General features: G+C 46.9%; 1 pseudogene; it reads left to right on the top strand.

Moving 5' to 3' along the window:
* Positions 1-3,852: 3,852 nt before the first annotated feature.
* LOC125621800 (zinc finger protein RFP-like) lies at positions 3,853-20,665 on the top strand (annotated as a pseudogene).
* Positions 20,666-23,737: the final 3,072 nt, after the last annotated feature.

Here is a 23,737-nt window from a genome sequence, read left to right as displayed (position 1 = left end):
CAATGGAGCTGTAGGTGTGATGTGTTTGAGGTAATAACTCCACTTTGTGTCTAGCTAAAAAGGTACCAATGGCAATGCAACACTGGTATCATGCCCAGTGTAACTAACCAAACAGAGATCTCCTACAGAATGGGGGGCCCATGATGGAAAAGGACAATACTGTGTGGTCACTCATTACAAATAATTCTGTTATGGCCAATGTAGATGTGTGGTCATAAATCCAAATTTTTGTTTTAAACCACAAGTTCCTACAATCATTGGGCACACAACGATATCTCTGGTACCTATTTTTGAAAATGAAACTATTATTCTTAGCCATCTAAATTCTCAGGATCTTATTAAACAAAGTACTCCAGTGTTTCATGCATATATACTGACATTAACTTTATAGTTAAAACAATTATTAGAAAAAAATGTTCACATTTAATAATAACATGAATAAGCCAGACCAAGCACTGTATACAATTTTGGATGGTAGCCACTCACATAAGGTATTTGCTGCTTGTCAAGATTCCTTCCCCACTCTGAACACTAGAGTACAGATGTGGGGACCTGCATGAAAACCTCCTAAGCTTACTTTTACCAGCTTAGGTTAAAACTTTCCCAAGGTACAAACTATTTTACCTTTTGCCCTTGGACTTTCGCTGCCACCACCAAACGTCTAACACTGGGTACTGGGAAAGAGTTCATTTGGAAACGTCTTTCCCCCCCAAATCCTCCCAAAGCTTAATCCCCACTTTCCTGGGGAAGGTTTGATAAAAATCCTCACCAATTTGCAGAGGTGACCACAGACCCAAACCCTTGGGTCTTAAGAACAATGAAAAAGCATTCAGTTTCTTAAAAGAAGAATTTTAATAGAAGAAAAAGTAAAAAGAATCATCTCTGTAAAATCAGGATGGTAAATACATTACAGGGTAATTAGATTGAAAACAGAGAATCCCTCTAGGCAAAACCTTAAGTTACAATAAGAGATAAAGACAGGAATATCCATTCCATTCAGCACAGCTTATTTCCTCAGCCATTTAAAGAAATCATAATCTAACGCATATCTAGCTAGATTACTTACTAAATTCTAAGACTCCATTCCTGTTCTGTTCCCAGCCAAAGCATTACACAGACCGAGAGAGAGCCTTTGTTTCTCCCCCCTCCAGCTTTGAAAGTATCTTATCTCCTCATTGGTCATTTTGGTCAGGTGCCAGCGAGGTTATCCTAGCTTCTTAACCCTTTTCAGGTGAAAGGGTTTTTCCTCTGGCCAGGAGGGATTTTAAAGGTGTTTACCCTTCCCTTTATATTTATGGCACTGCTCCTAGAGGGATGAAAACTGAATGGAAAAAATGAATTTCTGTCCATAATATCCTCACTATAGGTACTATTTTTGATATATTATATGGGGGGGGGGAAATTATGTACCAAAGTCAAGAGAAATGATCGATCTACCCTGTAAAAATGATCCCTAGAAAAAGAAATAATCCGTAATGAGTATAGAATAATAAAGTTACACATAGATTTAAATTACATAGAAGTTTTAAGCATAGATTTAAGTTGCATATAAGATTTTGAACATTATACCAATGATGTTTGCTGTGTATTAGTATACTAATGATGGCTGTGTACTGTCATATAATACGTATGTGACACGTTTCTTTTTATAAGGTATAATACTCACCATGTAAAAGGGGGGAAGGAGGAGGAGATGTAGCCAATGATTTAGTTTATTGTTCATTTATTGTGTGACGTTACAATTAACTAACATGTCATATATAATCATTGTATGCTGAACAGATTTAAGATGTTGAGATTATAGAAGTATAAGACTGATCAGTAATCAGAAGGGATAAGTATGTATTAAGTATCTAAGTAAGCAGGGCTGAAACGCAAGGCCTACAGCCTGAGGCCTGTAAGATGTCAGTTTAGTAATTCTAGGCCAGAGGCTTAAGAAATGCTTGACATAAGTAAGTGACCAAAGAATGACCTGATGTCACAAGATTATGGGAAAAGGTGTACCAATGGGTGATACTGTGAAAAATTCACAGTAAGAGTAATTATTTGCTTACAAGATAATCAGTAGTCTTTCTAATACATGCCGTAACTGCAGGGTGCACTATGTGCGTAAATGCTAATGAGGTATAGTCAGAATCACATTATAAAAAGGGGGTGCCCAAATGAGGAAAATTGAGCTCCCTTTGGGAAACTCCAGCAGGAACCATCCCTCTAGTGATGATCAATCCATGAGAGACCTATCAGACTGTAACACTATCTAGGAGGATGTGAGTATAACTATATTTGTGACTTGTGCATAGGTCTGTATAGAATCTCTATATGCTTGGGTAATTTTAATTGTAACTTTAATAAAACTTGTAAAACAGACAAGGCCTTGTATGTGTAAATGTCTGTGTGATCGCTATCCTTGGTCTTTATGTGTACCTAGAGACTCTAAATCTGAAGCAAGTAGCAGAGGTGACTTTCACTCTGTTGAGCTTGAAACTGTAGCCACGAGAGCCTAACCCATGTGTAATACCACATTAAAAAAATCACTTTAAATAAAATAAAAGGCTGCACAATCCTGTATTGGCATTGATGAGTTTATGTTTTCTAGCCTGTCTTCTTCAGCTAAGGCTCTAAGGAGCTAAATATAAAAATGCACATTCTCCTTTATCTTTTCAGTTTACCCCCAGTTCAAGGGGGCTGGCCCATAGACTGCCTCCATGTGCATTCTCATACCTTGCCCTCTCAGTCTATTTCCCTTTCTCTTGACTGTGCTATTTTAGACAAATGGTGACACTCCTTTAAGGTGCTTTCCATGGGTAAATGATAGAGATTTAAGGTCTAAATTCTCACTGGCACACTATAGTCAAAGTATTTAAAAATCATGAGTCAGGCCAACAAAAAATGATGAGATGGCCTTAAAAATAATGAAATTTAAAAACCAAAATAATAGTTAATAATAAACATTGGATTCTTTTTATTTGCCTTCTGTTTTTTTCAGACCTTTGGGCTGCACTTCGGTCACATTTTCAAGTTTTTCTCTCCAGTCATGAGGTGTAGAAATTTCTTTACTTTAGAAAACAAAAGCCGAGAGTCTTACCACATCACATCAGTCCAGGAGCTGGGGCTTTAAGAAACCCATGAAATATCATGAGACAAATCATAAAATCATGAGAGCTGGCAACACTGCTGGCACTAAGGCCCCTTTACACTGCGAAAGTAGCCGTAGGGCTTGTCTACACTTAAAATACTATAGTGGCACAGCAGTGCTGCTGCAGCATTTCACTGTACACGCTACTTATGCCAACAGGAGGGATTCTCCCATCAGTGTAGGTAATCCAACTCCCCAAGAGGCGCTAGCTAGGTTGATGGGAAAAATTCTTCCATTGACCTAGCGCTGTCTACAGGGGGACTTAGATTGGTTTAACTACACCATTTTCCACACCCCTGAGTGATGTAATTATGACAACCTAATTTTCAAAAGTAGACCAGGCCTTAGTGTAAATGAGAATCAGGCCTGTGAAACACTGATTCCAGTTTAACCCAGATTTTAGCTTGTGACTTTAGTATCACTCCTTAGACAAACAAACCCTGCTCCTGCAAGCTCAGCATCACAGTTGGGCACTGATGCCCAAGTAAAGCTCCAGAGACCCATCAGCAGAGGGGTTGGTTGCAGGATCAGAGCCTTACTAGTACATTTTTCACAAAAGCCTCGACGGCTGGAATGTCAATAACTGGCTCCTTCCAGCTCAGCAAACAGCATGAATCAGTTCCAGGAAGGGAAACACCCAGTTATTGTTGCAGGCAGGGCATATTTCTGAGCTCATAAAAGTGATACTAACCCTGTTACACTGTGGAGAGGGAGCCATGGCTTCAGAAAACCCCGTGGGAAGTCTCCAGTATGAAGCTACTTGTCCCATCTGTCTGGAGTATTTTAAAGACCCAGTGATTATAGACTGCGGACACAATTTCTGTTGAGCCTGCATCACTCAGTGCTGGGAGGGATTGCATGCAAACTTCTCCTGTCCTCAGTGCAGAGAAACTGTTCACCAGAGAAACCTCAGGCCAAACAGGCAGTTGGCAAATGTCCTAAAAATAGCCAAACAACTGAGTTTACAGGTAATGAAGGATGCAGGAGGGGAGAGGGTGTGTGTGGAACACCAGGAGCCTCTCAAACTGTTCTGTGAAGAGGATCAAACCTCTATCTCTTTGGTGTGTGACAAATCCCGGATGCACAAAGCTCACACTGTGGTTCCCATAGAGGAGGCTGCCCAGGAGTACAAGATAGGTAATCACTGCCAGTCTAATTCATTCTAATAGAATTGTAATTACAGGTTAATTTCATCACAACTTGGTGATCACATTTAATTTCTCTCTTCCACAGCTATTGATGTAACTGCATCATTCAGCTCTGTAAAGCCTTCACTGTATGAAAAAATTATATGAAAAGAAACGTACAGGGCAAGGTGGCAAAAGATTCAAAAACAAAGGCACTAAAGATCACAGATGTGGGAAACATTTCTCTGGGAAGCTTTGAAGCAATTTTGAAACCAATTCCCACTGGTGAGATAAGGAATCTTACAGCCCAACTGGAACTGTTAAATGACCAGTGAGGTTTAAATCACATGAGTTGCAATCTATGTGAGAGTGTTGCCTTCAGAGTGGAGAATGGGATGTTACAAGCTGTTGTTATTACTGATGTGTGTCTGTGAAGCCAAAAATACAGTTCCCTTAAAGCAATCCAGCCTAGGGCTCCCACCCAGATACCTAAGTCAAATATGATGAGGATCACTGAAGATCTTATTCATCGTATAAGAAAGTTCTACCAATCCAAAGGAATCAGACACGTCACCCACCAGGTCAATGAATATTTCAGATCTTACCCAAATACACGCTTATAGCCAATTCTTATTAACTAATCTAAGATTAATTGAAAAAGAAAAGAGAGAGAGTGTTGTGATTAAAGATCATTATGCATGCAGATGTTCTTAGGTCAGTTTCATAGTAGAGGTGGTGAGCTGTTGACTTATAAAAAGTTCTTTCAGAATCAGTTCCAAAGGTTATCGTTCAGTAGGAAATCCCTGTGTAGAGTGTTTAAATTCTTCCATGAGAAATAGCAGGGTAATCCAGGCTTTAGCTGTAGCTCAGTCTTGCAACTCAAAACTTCCCATGGTAAAGTCCAAGCAGACTTGAGATGAAAGAATTGGGGCCCTAGAGTATTTTATAGATGTCTGGCAGGCTACCACAGTCTCTTGATAGCAGTTAACCCAGCAGGGATTCCTTGGGTGAAGAATAAGTAATGTACATTCTCCTTCGATGGAAAACCTCCCATTTCCTATGTATACACAGGTAATTAGTTGCATTGATTAGCATAAGGCTATTAACTATTCAAAGGTAGTTTGCTACAAACTTTAAAGAGAAATAAAGACAATGATGTCATTACACCCAGTTTTCATCTAAATGCATGGGCGGCGGCTATAATAGGCCAGGGGAGGCTAAGCCTCCCCAAATAGCCACTGACCTGCTGCCTTTGCAAGCGCAGATGCTTGGGCCATGGCCCTGCCTGCACTCCATCCCAAGGCCTCATCCCTTTGATCTCTGACTCAATAGATCATAGAAACAGACAGGAAAAGAAGTTTCGTACCTACCAGCTAATAAAATCATATTGTGAAGCTTCTAACAGACAAAGGGAAGAACAGATAAATATAGTTAGCATTTACTTCTAATTCTCTAAAAATACAGACTTGCATTTCAAACACTCTAGTCTGCTAACATGGCTTTGAGAACTATCCACAAGAAATGGCCCTGATTACCATTTCTATACTTTTCTAGTATCTCTTTAAAGGTTGAATTTGGGTCAGTTAGCCTGCTGGTTGTTTAAGCCTCGCGGGCTCAGTGTCACAGTATCACAATATTTATTATTGTTAATAATAGAATCATAGAATCATAGAATTATAGAATATCAGGGTTCGAAGGGACCCCAGAAGGTCATCTAGTCCAACCCCCTGCTCAAAGCAGGACCAATTCCCAGTTAAATCATCCCAGCCAGGGCTTTGTCAAGCCTGACCTTAAAAACCTCTAAGGAAGGAGATTCTACCACCTCCCTAGGTAACGCATTCCAGTGTTTCACCACCCTCTTAGTGAAAAAGTTTTTCCTAATATCCAATCTAAACCTCCCCCACTGCAACTTGAGACCATTACTCCTTGTTCTGTCATCTGCTACCATTGAGAACAGTCTAGAGCCATCCTCTTTGGAACCCCCTTTCAGGTAGTTGAAAGCAGCTATCAAATCCCCCCTCATTCTTCTCTTCTGCAGGCTAAACAATCCCAGCTCCCTCAGCCTCTCCTCATAACTCATGTGTTCCAGACCCCTAATCATTTTTGTTGCCCTTCGCTGGACTCTCTCCAATTTATCCACATCCTTCTTGAAGTGTGGGGCCCAAAACTGGACACAGTACTCCAGATGAGGCCTCACCAATGTCGAATAGAGGGGAACGATCACGTCCCTCGATCTGCTCGCTATGCCCCTACCTATACATCCCAAAATGCCATTGGCCTTCTTGGCAACAAGGGCACACTGCTGACTCATATCCAGCTTCTCGTCCACTGTCACCCCTAGGTCCTTTTCCGCAGAACTGCTGCCTAGCCATTCGGTCCCTAGTCTGTAGCTGTGCATTGGGTTCTTCCGTCCTAAGTCCAGGACCCTGCACTTATCCTTATTGAACCTCATCAGATTTCTTTTGGCCCAATCCTCCAATTTGTCTAGGTCTTTCTGTATCCTATCCCTCCCCTCCAGCGTATCTACCACTCCTCCCAGTTTAGTATCATCCGCAAATTTGCTGAGAGGGCAATCCACACCATCCTCCAGATCATTTATGAAGATATTGAACAAAACCGGCCCCAGGACCGACCCTTGGGGTACTCCACTTGATACCGGCTGCCAACTAGATATGGAGCCATTGATCACTACCCGTTGAGCCCGACAATCTAGCCAGCTTTCTACCCACCTTGTAGTGCATTCATCCAGCCCATACTTCCTTAACTTGCTGACAAGAATACTGTGGGAGACCGTGTCAAAAGCTTTGCTAAAGTCAAGAAACAATACATCCACTGCTTTCCCTTCATCCACAGAACCAGTAATCTCATCATAAAAGGCGATTAGATTAGTCAGGCATGACCTTCCCTTGGTGAATCCATGCTGGCTGTTCCTGATCACTTTCCTCTCATGCAAGTGCTTCAGGATTGATTCTTTGAGGACCTGCTCCATGATTTTTCCAGGGACTGAGGTGAGGCTGACTGGCCTGTAGTTCCCAGGATCCTCCTTCTTCCCTTTTTTAAAGATTGGCACTACATTAGCCTTTTTCCAGTCATCCGGGACTTCCCCGGTTCGCCACGAGTTTTCAAAGATAATGGCCAATGGCTCTGCAATCACAGCCGCCAATTCCTTCAGCACTCTCGGATGCAACTCGTCCGGCCCCATGGACTTGTGCACGTCCAGCTTTTCTAAATAGTCCCTAACCACCTCTATCTCCACAGAGGGCTGGCCATCTCTTCCCCATTTTGTGATGCCCAGCGTAGCAGTCTGGGAGCTGACCTTGTTAGTGAAAACAGAGGCAAAAAAAGCATTGAGTACATTAGCATTTTCCACATCCTCTGTCACTAGTTTGCCTCCCTCATTCAGTAAGGGGCCCACACATTCCTTGGCTTTCTTCTTGTTGCCAACATACCTGAAGAAACCCTTCTTGTTACTCTTGACATCTCTGGCTAGCTGCAGCTCCAGGTGCGATTTGGCCCTCCTGATAACATTCCTACATGCCCGAGCAATATTTTTATACTCTTCCCTGGTCATATGTCCAACTTTCCACTTCTTGTAAGCTTCTTTTTTATGTTTAAGATCTGCTAAGATTTCACCATTAAGCCAAGCTGGTCGCCTGCCATATTTACTATTCTTTCGACTCATCGGGATGGTTTGTCCCTGTAACCTCAACAGGGATTCCTTGAAATACAGCCAGCTCTCCTGGACTCCTTTCCCCTTCAAGTTAGTCCCCCAGGGGATCCTGGCCATCCGTTCCCTGAGGGAGTCGAAGTCTGCTTTCCTGAAGTCCAGGGTCCGTATCGTGCTGCTTACCTTTCTTCCCTGTGTCAGGATCCTGAACTCAACCAACTCATGGTCACTGCCTCCCAGATTCCCATCCACTTTTGCTTCCCCCACTAATTCTACCCGGTTTGTGAGCAGCAGGTCAAGAAAAGCGCCCCCCCTAGTTGGCTCCTCTAGCACTTGCGCCAGGAAATTGTCCCCTACGCTTTCCAAAAACTTCCTGGATTGTCTATGCACCACTGTATTGCTCTCCCAGCAGATATCAGGAAAATTAAAGTCACCCATGAGAATCAGGGCATGCGATCTAGTAGCTTCCGTGAGCTGCCGGAAGCTACTAGATCGCATGCCCTGATTCTCATGGGTTTGCACCACAGTATCCACTATAGACCTCAAAAAAGATCTGGCATCACAAAACACAGTTTTCAGAGTAACAGCCGTGTTAGTCTGTATTCGCAAAAAGAAAAGGAGTACTTGTGGCACCTTAGAGACTAACCAGCTCACTTCATCGGATGCATCCGAAGTGAGCTGTAGCTCACGAAAGCTTATGCTCAAATAAGTTGGTTAGTCTCTAAGGTGCCACAAGTACTCCTTTTCTTTTTACAAAACACAGTGAGGGTTTCCCTGTGGGGTTTTCAGACTAAATAGACAAGACAGACAAAGGGTGGGAAGGGGAAACAGAAGCACAGAAATGGGCAGTGACTTGCCCAGGGTCACCCAGCAGCAGACCCAGGAAGATACCCCACATCTCCTAAGTCCCAGACCAGTGCCCTAACCACTAGACTGTAATTAAGAAAGGCCAGAAAAGAACCCTTGAGAAAGGTCCCAAGTTCATCAGGATACTGAGGTTTCCCACTAGGATTCTGAATTCCTGCTCCCTGAGTGGTTAAACCCAGGTGCCAGCCTGCACTAGTGGGGTTCACTGAGCTAAATACTGTGTGGACCTTGAGTCCACACACAAAAGGGCTCCAGATAGCATATTACCAGGTAATAATACTGGCCCTTTGGTCATAATTAGGTTATGTATCTCCAGATAGCGTATAGCCCAGGGGTCGGCAACCTTTCAGAAGTGGTGTGCCGAGTCTTCATTTATTCACTCTAATTTAAGGTTTTGCGTGCCAGTAATACATTTTAACGTTTTTAGGTGGTCTCTTTCTATAAGTCGATAATATATAACTAAACTATTGTTGTATGTAAAGTAAATAAGGCTTTTAAAATGTTTAAGAAGCTTCATTTAAAATTAAATGAAAATGCAGAGCCCTCCAGACCGGTGGCCAGGACCCGGGCAGTGTGAGTGCCACTGAAAATCAGCTCACGTGCCATAGGTTGCCTACCCCTGGTATAGCCAAATACCATTGGGATTAGACTGAATTTCAGCAGAAATGATGACAGGGTAATGCTGACCAGTGTCAGTCTGAGCTGTTTTATTGTGTATGTGGGAAGACCAACCAATGTGGTTCCATTAGTCCCACCAGTCAGCCTTTTAAAATCTCCCAAAATTCACTGCTTCTGGGCACTTTGCTTTGTAGGCTACCTACCCAGAAGGCATTACAAATGAGAGTGTTTAGGACCGCACTTGGTCAAACCCCAACTATTCCTAACACAAATCAGCATGGCTAATGCAGTTTGTCCTAGTGCTTAGACCAGTTCTGTCCAACCACTGCCATCCCCAGAAGTTCAGGGCTGAAGTTCAATGGAAGTTGGGCTCCTTTGAGTAGCCCAGCCCATATTTCTAGCCCTGGTGCCTTCTGGGATTTTTATCACTTTATAAGTTAAACCATCTCAAAAATAAAAGGAGTACCTGTGGCACCTTAGAGACTAACAAATTTATTTGAGCATAAGCTTTTTGTGAGCTACAGCTCACTTCATCGGATGCTACTCTGAAACATCTCAAAAATGGGTTTATTGATTCACCACCATGTGACTCCAGTTTCCTGCTGGTTTAACTCAAGGGGAAAAGAGGACAAATAATTCCAAAGACTGAATATAAAACACTCGCAGTCTCAATTAGTTTTATTTCCTTGGTGTTCCTGCTGTCATATACCTCGTAGGGCCAACAGTCATCTACAGCATCTCGGGTGGAAAAACAACTCAACCCACCCCTTCGCAAACACTCTCAGCCCTCAAAATATAAACAACCATATCATTTATATTTCTTCAGGAAAAGATCCAGGCCCATTTGAAGACACTAAGGAAAGAGAGAGAAAAGCTCTTGGGATTTAAAGTGACTGGAGAGGAGAAATTCCAGGAGTATCTGGTAGGCGTCCATTGTTATTAACCTGCAGGGACTTGCAGTGGGAGGTCTGTTTGGAGACAGAGTCCTCTGTGGCCTCGGGGAATGTGGGCTTCTTTCTGTTTCTTCATGATCACAGATTGCTGTGTTTGATTCATGTCTTTGCGCACACATACATAGACAGGGCCTGAGAAACCCTCTCTCTTGAGCAGGACAACATCATATTCTGCAGAATCTAAGCTCCCATTCCAATTAATGAGTTAATTTCTAGCCCTTGTGGCTTTCACAAAACGCCTCCCAAGGTGAACTGACTATGTCTCAAGCAGAGTCGTCTGCCCAAGTCTGCAGTTTTTTCTCACATTGTTTAATTCTTTTTTCTCTCCAGCATATCTGTCAATGTAGTGCTGAGTTCTGCCCTCTGCTGCTCTGGATCATGATAGGCACGGGCCTCTGATAACACAGTGTTCTGACAATGTCAGACATGGAAACATTCCATTTAGAGATATCGGGGCCAAATAGGAAGGTGTTAGAAAATCCTTTCCCTAGAAACCCCAGGGAATAGTCAAGTATCAGACGTCTTTGAGTTTGCAAAAAAATTCTCTCACCAGCACACTCAGCACTCTGTGAAAGGATCCTAGATTATGTCCCATGCCTGCCTTTTCCTTTTTTTTTAAACAGGTACAGACGCAAACCAAGAGGCAGAAGATTGTGTCTGAATTTCAGCAGCTGCGGCAGTTCCTGGAGGAACAAGAGCGACTCCTGTTGGCCCAGCTGGAGAAGCTGGACAAGGAGATTGTGGATACAGAATGAAAATATCACTAAATTCTCTGAGGAGATTTCCCGTCTCGGTGAGCTGATTAGTGAGATGGAGGGGAAGTGTCAGAAGCCAGCCAGTGAATTTCTGCAGGTGAGACCGTGTTAGAAACATCCCAGATCCCAACACAGGGACAGGACAGCTCCTGAATCACGAGCACAGGAGTCCAGCTGTCAGAGATCACAGTGTAATTCAGTGTGTGCATTCCTGAAATGTGAATTATTGTTGCTCTTTGAAGAGTTACAGACTCCTTTATGTTAGAGATGACATTAGCTCAGCCAATGCACGGCCCTGAAGCCAGGGCAGTGCCTCTTTTCCCCATATGTGCAAAATCCCTTCACTGGCTTCCCCAGAATGTGACAGGTGGTACTGAGATTGTTTTTCTGGCTCTCTCCCCTCTAGGATTTCAAAAGCACCTTGAGCAGGTATGTGGTTCTCAATCACTCCCCCTTATGCTTTACGATGTTGGGAAAGGGCTTGGAGACCATATTAACACCACATCTCCCCAGGGCTCTACAGCAAAATGTGTGGTGCAGGGTCACATTTGGACACAAATCTCTCTGATTAACTTAATCCTGAGATTCAAATCCTGTTATACAAGCCTCTAGAATGATCTATTCAGTGGGAAAAATGTATCTGAAATATTTTCTAGAGATGCTACATCAGAGGGGGACAGGCTGCCTCAGGATTCTGGGGGTGGAATATGGTTCTTTCACCCCCAGGGCACTGGGTAAAATCATGCACCGGTCAGCAGTGATCAAGAGTCTTTACCACCTAAGGACTCTTTGGAGACCTGTGTGGAATGAGCTGGTCTGGGGGGAGGTCTCAGTCTTGTTCCTGAAGAAAGATCCCGTAACACTATGCATACAAGAGAGATGGGAACATACCTGTATTAGTGCATGGAGACCAAGGAGAGAACTGGCCATCAAAACTTGATTCCTCTTTTATCCTCAGATCTGCTCTGTCCAGGCCAGAGTTGAAGAATATGAATGGGGCCTTTGCGGGGAAGGCTGTACTGCCATGCCCTATTCTACACTTGCTCTGAGGCTGGGGGAAGTGGAGGAATTTTAATTCCAGGCACCTTAGAGCGGCAATTTCCCCTAGCAAGGAATTACAGTGAGTTAGTAAATGAAATGTAATAATGTGACATTCTTTCTCTCTCCAGGTGTGAGAAGGGGAAGTTCCAGCAGCCAGTGGAGATTTCTCCTGAGCTGGAAAAGAGACTCAAGGATTTCGCCCAGAAAAATATTGCTCTAACGGAGACCGTGAGGAAGTTCAAAGGTACCAAGAAGGGATCTAGGAGGGGAAACGAGGGTGTGTCTCTGAGGCTGTGGGAGGAGATGGTCTCTGACCCTTTGGTCATAATTAGGTTACATATCTATGTAATAAAAAGTGGAAAGTAGACAAACTAAGCAGATGTTGTTGCAGAAGCCCAGGCATGAGGATTTCTCACATTGATTCACTCTATCAGTTTTGGTACAATCATTAATGTAAAAATACAGCAAAATTTAGGATACCTCAGTTTCTCTCTCCCAACTAGAGAACTGCAGGGCATGTGCTCCTGCTCTGTTTAGCATCCACAGCTGCAGCTGGAGTCAGTGGGATCTGCAGGTGCCCAATGCCACTGAGAACCAGACTCCAGGTGCCTAAAGATTGGCACCTGGAATTTAGACCCTAAATTAAAGGCACTTTTGAAATGTGGATCCAGTCTGTCACTGTGCTCTGGCAGGTCGTGAGGGTCAAAGGGGTTGTAGGGAAGGTGTACACCTTGGAGAATCTCTCCAGCACAGGAGCCTCTTGTGCCTACTCCACAGCAGCTGCAGGTGTAATGTTGACAGACCCTAGTCGTCGGGATCAGACCTAGGATTTCTCAAGCTTAGTGTATGAGCCTCTGTTGGATGAGCTAAAAGCCACATGACTGTAGCAGATTCAGCAATCTCTAGATGGTCTAGGGGCCACTACAGGGAGACAGAGCACCACACCAAGCAGGTGTGGGTTACACAGGCAGAGCAGTGTTCCTGGGAGAACGGGGAAAGTGGAGTTGTTGAGGGCAGGGCAGAGGAGAGAGGGGTGGAGTAGGGATAGAGGGGTGTGGCCAGGCTAAATGTGTGCCTCTGATACGCTGCTGCTGTCAAAGCCATATAAAGGCCAGTGAAATAGCAACTGTAGCTAGACCTCAGGACTTCCATAGCCTATACCAAGGTCTGCGCTAGTCCCTGAAGCCAAGAATAGGAGAACCACAAATTGGTTCCCTTCTGTCTCTTTACCAGTGCAGGGTGGATCAGGCCCATTGAGCCAATCCTCTCCCTGCCTCAATTTCCACATCTGTAAATAATTTTGTTATTTGTATTTCAGTCTATGAAGGACGAGAGCCCCACTGTGCTGAGCTCTGTACAGATACTGAGTAAATAGACACGAAAAGCTTAGAAATCAAGGCCCTAATCCTGCAAAGTCTCAGCATCCCAGATCTCAAACAGACCAAAGTGTGTAAACTTACATTCATGCTAAAACCTTTGGAAGATCTCAGTCTAATTTATGACAAAATGCAAAAGGAGAATGAGACAAACCAACTGGGGTCTGGAGGATGAGGGAACAGGAAATCTGTCTTCCACATCATATCTCCTTGGGTGGCTTTGAGCTTAATGGATGTTGGTTCTGTTGATTTGAGATAGCTGAATGAAAGAGAAAACAGAATGTTTCAGATTACCTTTTTAAACACAGATCTGGGTGTGTCTCTGTCTCAGACTGTTTCTCTTTGATAATTAAAACAGAGATATGACAGTTAAGAGTGAGGATGTCGCTATAAATATGATAGCATGAAATCTCATCTCTTTTATCCTTTCCTGCTCCAGACACGCTGCCCTCTGAAGTAGAGACAAGAAAAGGGAAATCCCTAGGATCATACAGACCAGGTGAGATTTTGGAGATTACCATTCAATGAAGAGAAAAATCCTATGAAAACATAAACTTGTAGCTAAACTTACCAAACTTTCATTTAAAAGAAAAAATGTATGAAAACAGTTTTATAAACAAATAACTAAAGGTACAAACCAAATCAGCACTGACCATGACACACAACCCTAAACATTAAAAACACAAACATGAAATACTGAGGAGATCCCAAGATGAAGTCATAGAATCATAGAATCATAGAATATCAGAGTTGGAAGGGACCTCAGGAGGTCATCTAGTCCAACCCCCTGCTCAAAAGCAGGACCCATCCCCAATTAAATCATCCCAGCCAGGGCTTTGTCAAGCCTGACCTTAAAAACTTCTAAGGAAGGAGATTCCACCACCTCCCTAGGCAACGCATTCCAGTGTTTTACCACCCTCCTAGTGAAAAAGTTTTTCCTAATATCCAACCTAAACCTCCCCCACTGCAACTTGAGACCATTACTCCTTGTCCTGTCCTCTTCCACCACAGAGAATAGTCTAGAACCATCCTCTCTGGAACCACCTCTCAGGTAGTTGAAAGCAGCTATCAAATCCCCCCTCATTCTTCTCTTCTGCAGACTAAACAATCCCAGTTCCCTCAGCCTCTCCTCATAAGTCATGTGTTCCAGACCCCTAATCATTTTTGTTGCCCTTCGCTGGACTCTCTCCAATTTATCCACATCCTTCTTGTAGTGTGGGGCCCAAAACTGGACACAGTACTCCAGATGAGGCCTCACCAATGTCAAATAGAGGGGGACGATCACGTCCCTCGATCTGCTGGCTATGCCCCTACTTATACATCCCAAAATGCCATTGGCCTTCTTGGCAACAAGGGCACACTGCTGACTCATATCCAGCTTCTGTCCACTGTCACCCCTAGGTCCTTTTCCGCAGAACTGCTGCCTAGCCATTCGGTCCCTAGTCTGTAGTTGTGCATTGGGTTCTTCCGTCCTAAGTGCAGGACCCTGCACTTATCCTTATTGAACCTCATCAGATTTCTTTTGGCCCAATCCTCCAATTTGTCTAGGTCCCTCTGTATCCTATCCCTGTCCTCCAGCGTATCTACCACTCCTCCCAGTTCAGTAGACAATGATGAGATTACTGGTTCTGTGGATGAAGGGAATCATAGAATCATAGAATATCAGGGTTGGAAGGGACCCCTGAAGGTCATCTAGTCCAACCCCCTGCTCGAAGCAGGACCAATTCCCAGTTAAATCATCCCAGCCAGGGCTTTGTCAAGCCTGACCTTAAAAACCTCTAAGGAAGGAGATTCTACCACCTCCCCAGGTAACGCATTCCAGTGTTTCACCACCTTCTTAGTGAAAAAGTTTTTCCTAATATCCAATCTAAACCTCCCCCACTGCAACTTGAGACCATTACTCCTCGTTCTGTCATCTGCTACCATTGAGAACAGTCTAGAAGGCGATTAGATTAGTCAGGCATGACCTTCCCTTGGTGAATAGAAGGCGATTAGATTAGTCAGGCATGACCTTCCCTTGGTGAATCCATGCTGACTGTTCCTGATCACTTTCCTCTCATGTAAGTGCTTCAGGATTGATTCTTTGAAGACCTGCTCCATGATTTTTCCGGGGACTGAAGTGAGGCTGACTGGCCTGTAGTTCCCAGGATCCTCCTTCTTCCCTTTTTTAAAGATTGGCACTACATTAGCCTTTTTCCAGTCATCCGGGACTTCCCCGGTTCGCCACGAGTTTTCAAAGATAATGGCCAATGGCTCTGCAATGACAGACGCCAGTTCCTTAAGCACTCTCGGATGCAACTCGTCCGGCCTCATGGACTTGTGCACGTCCAGCTTTTCTAAATAGTCCCTAACCACCTCTTTCTCCACAGAGGGCTGGCCATTTATTCCCCATTTTGTCACACAAACAATCCTGACACCAACATTAGCACTGAATCCATGCACCCATCGATGAACAGAAACACTCTCACTGACCAATTAACGTCCTTAATGCTCACGCTGGCATTTCCATACATGGCCAAGTGCCTTTGAAATATTTAGTTGAGAGGGTCAGTACTGGGATTACCATGATGCCGGGCCCAGAGTCAGATGGGGCCCTGCCCATCCTGATCCCCCAGCCAGCTGAGCCAGCCAGGAAAGCTGCCCCTGCTCCGCCCCTGCCCCGCCTCCTCCCACCCCTGCTCGGCCCCAGCCCCGCCCCTGCTCCACCCAAGTCCTGCCCCCACTCCACCCCTTCCCCCGAGTAACCTCCTGGGGGACTGCAGCAGAGGTTGGGCATGCCCTGCACTCACCAGGCGGCAGCAAGTGGAGCATCCCAGTCCCAGCCCGCTCCACGCCACCGGTGAGTGCTGGGGGGCGGTTCCCCCCTCCCCCAAAGTCCGGGAGCCAGGGGAGGAGAGCAGAGCAGGCTGGGGCCGGGTAACTCCACTTCCCGCCACCCCGTGAGTGCGGGGTCGGGCCCACCCTGCAATCACTGGGTGGCACGAAGTGCAGCGACCCGGCCCCAGCCCGCTCCACCAGCTCATGCTGGGGGGTGGTTTACCCCCTGCCCCGCAAGCCTGGGGAGGAGATGGAGTGGTGGAGAGGGGGCATGGGATGGGGAAGAGATGGGGATGGGATAGGGGAAGGCATGGGATAGGGGAAGCAGGGGCAGGGGAAAAGAGGCAGTGGGGAAGAAAGCGGGAGGAGATGGAGCAGTGGGGAAGGGTATGGGATGCGGAAGAGAAGGGGATGGGGAAGCAGAAGGGGTTGGGATGGGGAGGAGATGGAGCAGTGGGGAAGGAGCATGGGATGGGGAAGAGAAGGGGATAGGGGAAGCAGGGGCCCAGCATGTGGATCCCCTTGGCAGCAGCTGGGGCTCCCCTGTTAAGCAGGCCCATCGAACCCTCACCCTGACAAGCCCCACCTCTCCTGCATCTGTATCACCCTGATGAGCCTCCCCAGACACCCTCCCCACTGAGCCCCAACCACCTACACCTAGATCCCCACCCAAATGAACCCCACCTCCCCTGCACCCAGACTGCTCTCCCTCACCCCCCGCTTAGCTCCAACCACTTTCACTTGGTCCCCCCGCAGACTCCCATTGCCCCTGCACCTGGAACTTCCCTGTGCATCCAGATCCCCCCACTTTGAGCTGCGTGCACCCAGACCGCCCCACACAGAACCCGCTTACCCCCATCTGGATCCCCCCACACTAAGTTCCTCTGCACTTGGATCCTGCTGCCAGGCTGAGCCTCCCTGCCCACATCTGGTGTGCCTGTCACGAAAGGGGCAGGGTCCCAGAGTGTTTCTGTGGCAGACATGGCCCTTTTGCTGTGTCAGGGTCAGGTTCAGCCTCACTGCCACCCTGTCCCAGGGGTGCGGGGGAGGCTGCAGGGTGATCTCCCACCTCCATGCAGCCAGTGGCCTGTGCTCCCCACTGCCATGGTGGAGCTTCCACATTCATTTATTGTAAAAAAAAAAAATTGCAGAATTTTAAAGTATTATGCTCAGAATTTGATGCAGAATTTCCTCAGGAATATGGGGTGCTGTACAGTTGTGATGGTGGGGCTGTGAAGGGGGTGCTGGACAGTAGGGAGCATTGTATAAGTAGGAGCATTGCCAGCAGATAGAGGGGTGTGATCATTCCCCTCTCTTAGGCATTGGTGAGGCCTCATCTGGAGTACTGTGTCCAGTTTTGGGCCCCACACCACAAGAAGGATGTGGAAAAATTGGAAAGAGTCCAGCGGAGGGCAACAGAAATGATTAGGGGGCTGGAGCACATGACTTATGAGCAGAGGCTGAGGGAACTGGGATTGTTTAGTCTGCAGAAGAGAGGAATGAGGGGGGATTTGATAGCTGCTTTCAACTACCTGAAAGGGGGTTCCAAAGAGGATGGATCTAGACTATTCTCAGTGGTAGCAGATGACAGAACAAGGAGCAATGGTTTCAAGTTGCAGTGGGGGAGGTTTAGGTTGGATATTAGGAAAAACTTTTTCACTAGGAGGGTGGTGAAGCACTGGAATGGGTTACCTAAGGAGGTGGTGGAATCTTCTTCCTTAGAGGTTTTTAAGGCCCCGCTTGACAAGGCCCTGGCTGGGATGATTTAGTTGGGGATTGGTCCTGCTTTGAGCAGGGGGTTGAACTAGATGACCTCCTGAGGTGCCTTCCAACTCTGATATTCTATGATTCTAGGAGATCTGTGGGTGGGGGATCTGGGTAGGGTGTATGGTGGGCAGGGTGCTGTGCAGTTGTGGTGGGAGCTCAGCGGGAGGGGTCTCTGGGCAGGGGTGCTGGGCATAGCAGGTCTGGGGGGATTGGGCATAGGGATCTGTGGGGGAAGTCTCTGGGTGAGGAGGTGCTGGGCATAAAGGCAGGGCACTGGGTAGGGGGGCAGTGTGGAAGGGGGACCCTGGCAGCGCAGGGCTGGGCGGGCCATTGTGTGTCTAGCAGTTGTGGGTTTGTAAACAGTGCCCTTGTGCTGGGCTGAATGGGAATGCTCTCGCTGTGCCCCATTACCCCCAACCGGCCCCTCGCTCTGCGGACCACACCCCATCAAATTCCCTATTTCCCCAATGGGGGCCCACAAATATGTTTGGTGCCAGGCCTACAAAAATTTAATCCAGCCCTGGAGAGGGTTGCCACATTCCTCTGCATTCCCCCATGTGAGAGGCTCTCTCCCATTGCTCTTCACCAGCATCCCATCTTTCTCTTCAGCTGGGCTGGGCTGAGATCTCCCATTTGAGCTGGTTCCTTCTTCCTGTGTTAGAGATACTGTCCCTCTCTGATGCTGCCACCTCCTCCCTTCTCTCTGGGCTGGGGAAGGGGCTACTCCTCCCAATGCCACCTCCTGGTAACCACACTCTGGTCTTCAGTGGTTCTTCCCCAATGCCCCACGCAGTTTTCTTCTCCCAGGCTAGGGAGAGAAGCATGGTCTCAGTGTACAGCTACATCCTGGGTTTACATCCGTTGCCTCCCTCCTCCCACCCCCCTCCTTGCAACTTCAGGTTCAGACCTTCCTCTCTAACCCTCGGAGGAGCAGCCTCAGCAGGGAGATGCAGCTGGGAAAGTGGGAGAGAGGCAGTTTCTGCAGCCCCACAGCAGCTCCCAGCAGCCGAGGGGAGGAACTGCCAGGGCATCTCTGCTTGGGCTCAGGCACTTGGGGCAGAGAAGCAGCTCCCCAGGCTGGCGTCGTAAATCAGAGAACATGTGCTCTAATATCTGTGACTCTTTTCCCCTCCAGACTCTTTGCCACCTGAGCTAGAGCAGGGAAGGGGGGATCTCTGGGATCACACACCCAGGGTGAGCTCTGAGGGAGATTTTTCTTCAACTAACAGAAAATTCCCATGAAAACAACTCTCCCCCACACCAGTAACCAGACACATTCTCCCTGCCCAGCTCCAGAGCCCCTTAATTGTGATCTAAGAATTTATATTGTCATTGACAAGCCTTTCCAATATTCAATCCAGGGTAATCAGTGGAGAGATCTCTCTCCTCATGGCTGTCACATTCTCTCCCTTTCACCTGGGGGGAGACCCTGCCCCCGAATCTTCTCCAGCATTCTACCTTTCCTTTGGACAAGGCTGGGCTCTGCCATTGGATCTGCTTTGTGGATTGGGGAGATGGTGTCTCTCTAGTGCTGCCACCTGCAGCCCTCCCTTCTCTCTGGACTGGGAAAGGGGCTGCCCAATGTCACCTCCTGCTTCCTGCTCACTGGCCTGGAATCATTGGCTCTTCCCCAGTGCTGCATCTTCATCTCTGCTCCCTCTCCTGGGATACAATTTTGGGAGGGAACTTCCCTTTGGCGTTCAAAGCTGGTAACTGCATCTCTAACCCTCCTAATTCAAAGCTTTTTGTACCTTTTTTGCTGTGTCTCTGCCACTGGGAATGAAGCAGTCCCAGCTACAGAACAGGGAGTTGCAGCCTCTATAGCCAAATAAGAAGATGCAAAAGTGGCTCCTGTTGTCAAGGCTGAGGAACTGCAGTGATACCTCTGCTCAGTCTCAGGTGCCTAGGGCAGAGGCAGCTCCCTGGGATCCAGGACTCTCCCAGCCAGAACAGGGCTGCTGGGGAGTTTGAGAAAAGGTCCCATCCTCCCCCATGGCTGAGCTTTGCCCCTAACGCTCTGATTCTCTCTCTCCCCAGTGAATGTGACTCTGGATCCAGACACGGCTCATCCCCAGCTCGTCCTGTCTGAGGATCGGAAAAGTGTGAGATGGGAAGACACACGACAGGATCTGCCCAAAAATCCTGAGAGATTTGTCTCTGACATTTGTGTGCTGGGGTTTGAGGGATTCACCTCGGGGAGACATTGCTGGGGGGTGGAGGTGGGCAATAGGGGATACTGGGCTGTGGGAGTGGCCAGAGAATCTGTGAGGAGGGATCAGCCCTACCCCTGAGAAGGGAATCTGGGCAGTGGAGCAGTGCTGGGATCAGTTCCAGGCTCTCACTTCCCCTCGCACTCCTCTATCTGTGAGCTGGGTCCCCAGCAGGATCCGGGTTTGTCTGGACTGTAAACGGGGGCAGGTGACATTTTTCGATGCTGGTGACGAGTCCCCACTGTTCACTTTCCCACTGGCCTTGGTCCCTGGGGAGAGAATCCGACCCTGGCTCTGCGTGGGGGGATCCCAGCTCAGACTGTGTCCCTGAGAGGGGTTGGGGAGGAGATATACCCTGGGGATGTGAAATTAGCATCTCTGGCCTCACACTTAGAATCATAGAATATCAGGGTTGGAAGGGACCTCAGGAGGTCATCTAGTCCAACCCCCTGCTCAAAGCAGGACCAATCCCCAATTAAATTATCCCAGCCAGCACTTTGTCAAGCCTGACCTTAAAAACTTCTAAGGAAGGAGATTCCACCACCTCCCTAGGCAACGCATTCCAGTGTTTCACCATCCTCCTAGTGAAAAAGTTTTTCCTAATATCCAACCTAAACTGCCCCCACTGCAACTTGAGACCATTACTCCTTGTCCTGTCCTCTTCTACCACTGAGAACTGCCTAGATCCAGCCCCTTTGGAACCCCCTTTCAGGTAGTTGAAAGCAGCTATCAAATCCCCCCTCATTCTTCTCTTCCGCAGACCAAACAATCCCAGTTCCCTCAGCCTCTCCTCATAAGCCATGTGCTCCAGCCCCCTGATCATTTTGTTTTTTCTATGACCCTGGAAGTCTCCTGTCTTCCTGCAGACTTTCTACCCTGCAGTCTCTAGTGCCCTGGAGGCTCTGTGGGGTGCCTGACCTGTCAAACCATAGCGAGCAGGGGGTGATTGAGGTAGAGAAGACAATCTCATTGACCCAAGGATTTTGCAGCCTGTTTGTCACTGTCCTCTCTGGTGCAGGAAGTCAGACTGTGGCACTGAGACATGGTGGGAACAGCCCACTGGGAATAAAATATGGGCTTCTCTAGCCTAAGTCATCTTAGTGTCTGTGATCCTGGAGGACTCTCATCTACCTACCCCCTGGCTCATCTCTTTGACCCTGGAGAACATCTGTCCACCCAACCACTAATACCTCATCTCTATGACACTCCTGCCTCCTCCCCCTGTGTAGCCCTAGGGATGGGAAGGGGGAGGGGTTGAAGAACCTCTGGAGCAGCAGGAGGAGCAGAGGGACCCTGAGGGGCAGACGTGGGGGCTGCAGGATCAGAACTGATGGAGGGTCAGGAGTGACGTGGGGGCTGGGGCTCTAATTACCAGTTGGGCTGGGGGACAGGCAGATGTGGGGGGTGGCAGGGACACTGAACTAATTAATTGGGAGGTTTGGGGAGAAGCTGGAAACCCAGGGACTGGCAAGTGTGACCTCCAGGCCACCAGGGAAGGGATGCTATGGTGAGGAGGAGCTGCTGGGGGGGTGGGGGTGGGGGAGGAATGTTCTGACACTTTATGATATTATTGATACCAGTGTTATAAATTTAAAATGAATCTTACCAGATATGCCGTATAAGGTATCAATGAAAATGTTATGATTTGCCAAGTATGATAATCTTGTTTATATATTTGTATCATCATTGTACTGTGAATTACAAATGTGTGTGATATATCTGTATTTCAAATTTGTGCTGTGTTTCTGGATGACACCCCTAGATAGATTTGCATCAGCACTATCTAGAATCATAGAATCATAGAATATAAGGGTTGGAAGGGACCCCAGAAGGTCATCTAGTCCAACCCCCTGCTCGAAGCAGGACCAATTCCCAGTTAAATCATCAAGCCTGTTCAAAGCCCCATCAAGAGCGATCAGCTGTACAATGAACCCATTGAAAGAAGCCAGAGGCTTCACCTTATGTGTCAGCAGGACATGTAGGGGCAGGCCAATTAATAGGGAACTCTAAGACTTTTCTATGCCCATGTGCTGTGGCTATGTTTGGGACAAAGGATGTACAAGCCACATGGGAAAGGATATTAAAGACAGTTGCATCTTCCCAATTTTGTCTTCAATCCTGCTTCTCAATACCTCTGGAATAACTGCTCAACGAACTGAAGCTCTGAAAAAAGGACTGAATCATAGAATTATAGATCAGGAGGTCATCTAGTCCAAACCCCTGCTCAAAGCAGGACCAACACCAACTAAATCATCCCAGCCAGGGCTTTGTCAAGCCGGGCCTTAAAAACCTCTAAGGATGGAGATTCCACCACCTCCCTAGGTAACCCATTCCAGTGTTTCACCACCCTCCTAGTGAAATAGTGTTTCCTAATATCCAACCTAGACCTCCCCCACTGCAACTTGAGACCATTGCTCCTTGTTCTGTCATCTGCCATCACTGAGAACAGCTGAGCTCCATCCTCTTTGGAACCCCCCTTCAGGTAGTTGATGGCTGCTATCAAATCCCCCCTCACTCTTCTCTTCTGCAGACTAAACAAGCCCATTTCCCTCAGCCTCTCCTTGTAAGTCATGTGCCCCAGCCCCCTGATCATTTTTGTTGCCCTCCGCTGGACTCTCTCCAATTTGTCCACATCCTTTCTGTAGTGGGGGGGCCCCAAACTGGACACAGTACTCCAGATGTGGCCTCACCAGTGCCGAATAGAGGGGAATAATCACTTCCCTCGATCTGCTGGCAATGCTCCTACTAATGCAGCCCAATATGCCGCTAGCCTTCTTGGCAACAAGGGCACACTGCTGACTCATATCCAGCTTCTCATCCACTCTAATCCCCAGGTCCTTTTCTGCAGAACTGCTGCTTAGTCAGTCGGGCCCCAGCCTGTAGTGGCACATGGGATTCTTCCTTCCTAAGTGCAGGAAGAATCTTGCACTTGTCCTTGTTGAACCTCATCAGATTTCTTTTGGCCCAATCTTCCAATTTGTCTCTGGACCCTAACCCTACCCTCCAGCATATGTACCTCTCCCCTCATCTTAGTGTCATCTGCGAACTTGCTGAGGGTGCAATCCATCCCATCATCCGGATCATTAATAAAGATGTTGAACAAAACCAGCCCCAGGACCGAATGACCCATCCAAGCTGTGGATGCGTTCCAGAGGGACTTTACTAGCCAGCAAACTCACTGCTAAGAATCTGATTTATGGACTCTGAAGTCTAACGTATGTATCTGACTTCTTTGACATTTAATAACATTCTTCTTTTCTTTTCATCCATAATAAAATCTTCAGTTTTAGATACTGAAGGTTGGCTGGCTGCGTGGTATTTTGGGCAAGATCCAAACCAGGGAGATAAGAAAGGAAAAAATCCCAGGCAATAATGAAGTAAAACAAAAGTAAACAGAGAAGCC

The sequence above is a fragment of the Caretta caretta genome, chromosome 14 (assembly GCF_965140235.1).
Source record: "Caretta caretta isolate rCarCar2 chromosome 14, rCarCar1.hap1, whole genome shotgun sequence".
Lineage (NCBI taxonomy): Eukaryota > Metazoa > Chordata > Testudines > Cheloniidae > Caretta > Caretta caretta.
This window is presented reverse-complemented; position numbering and strand designations above follow the sequence as displayed.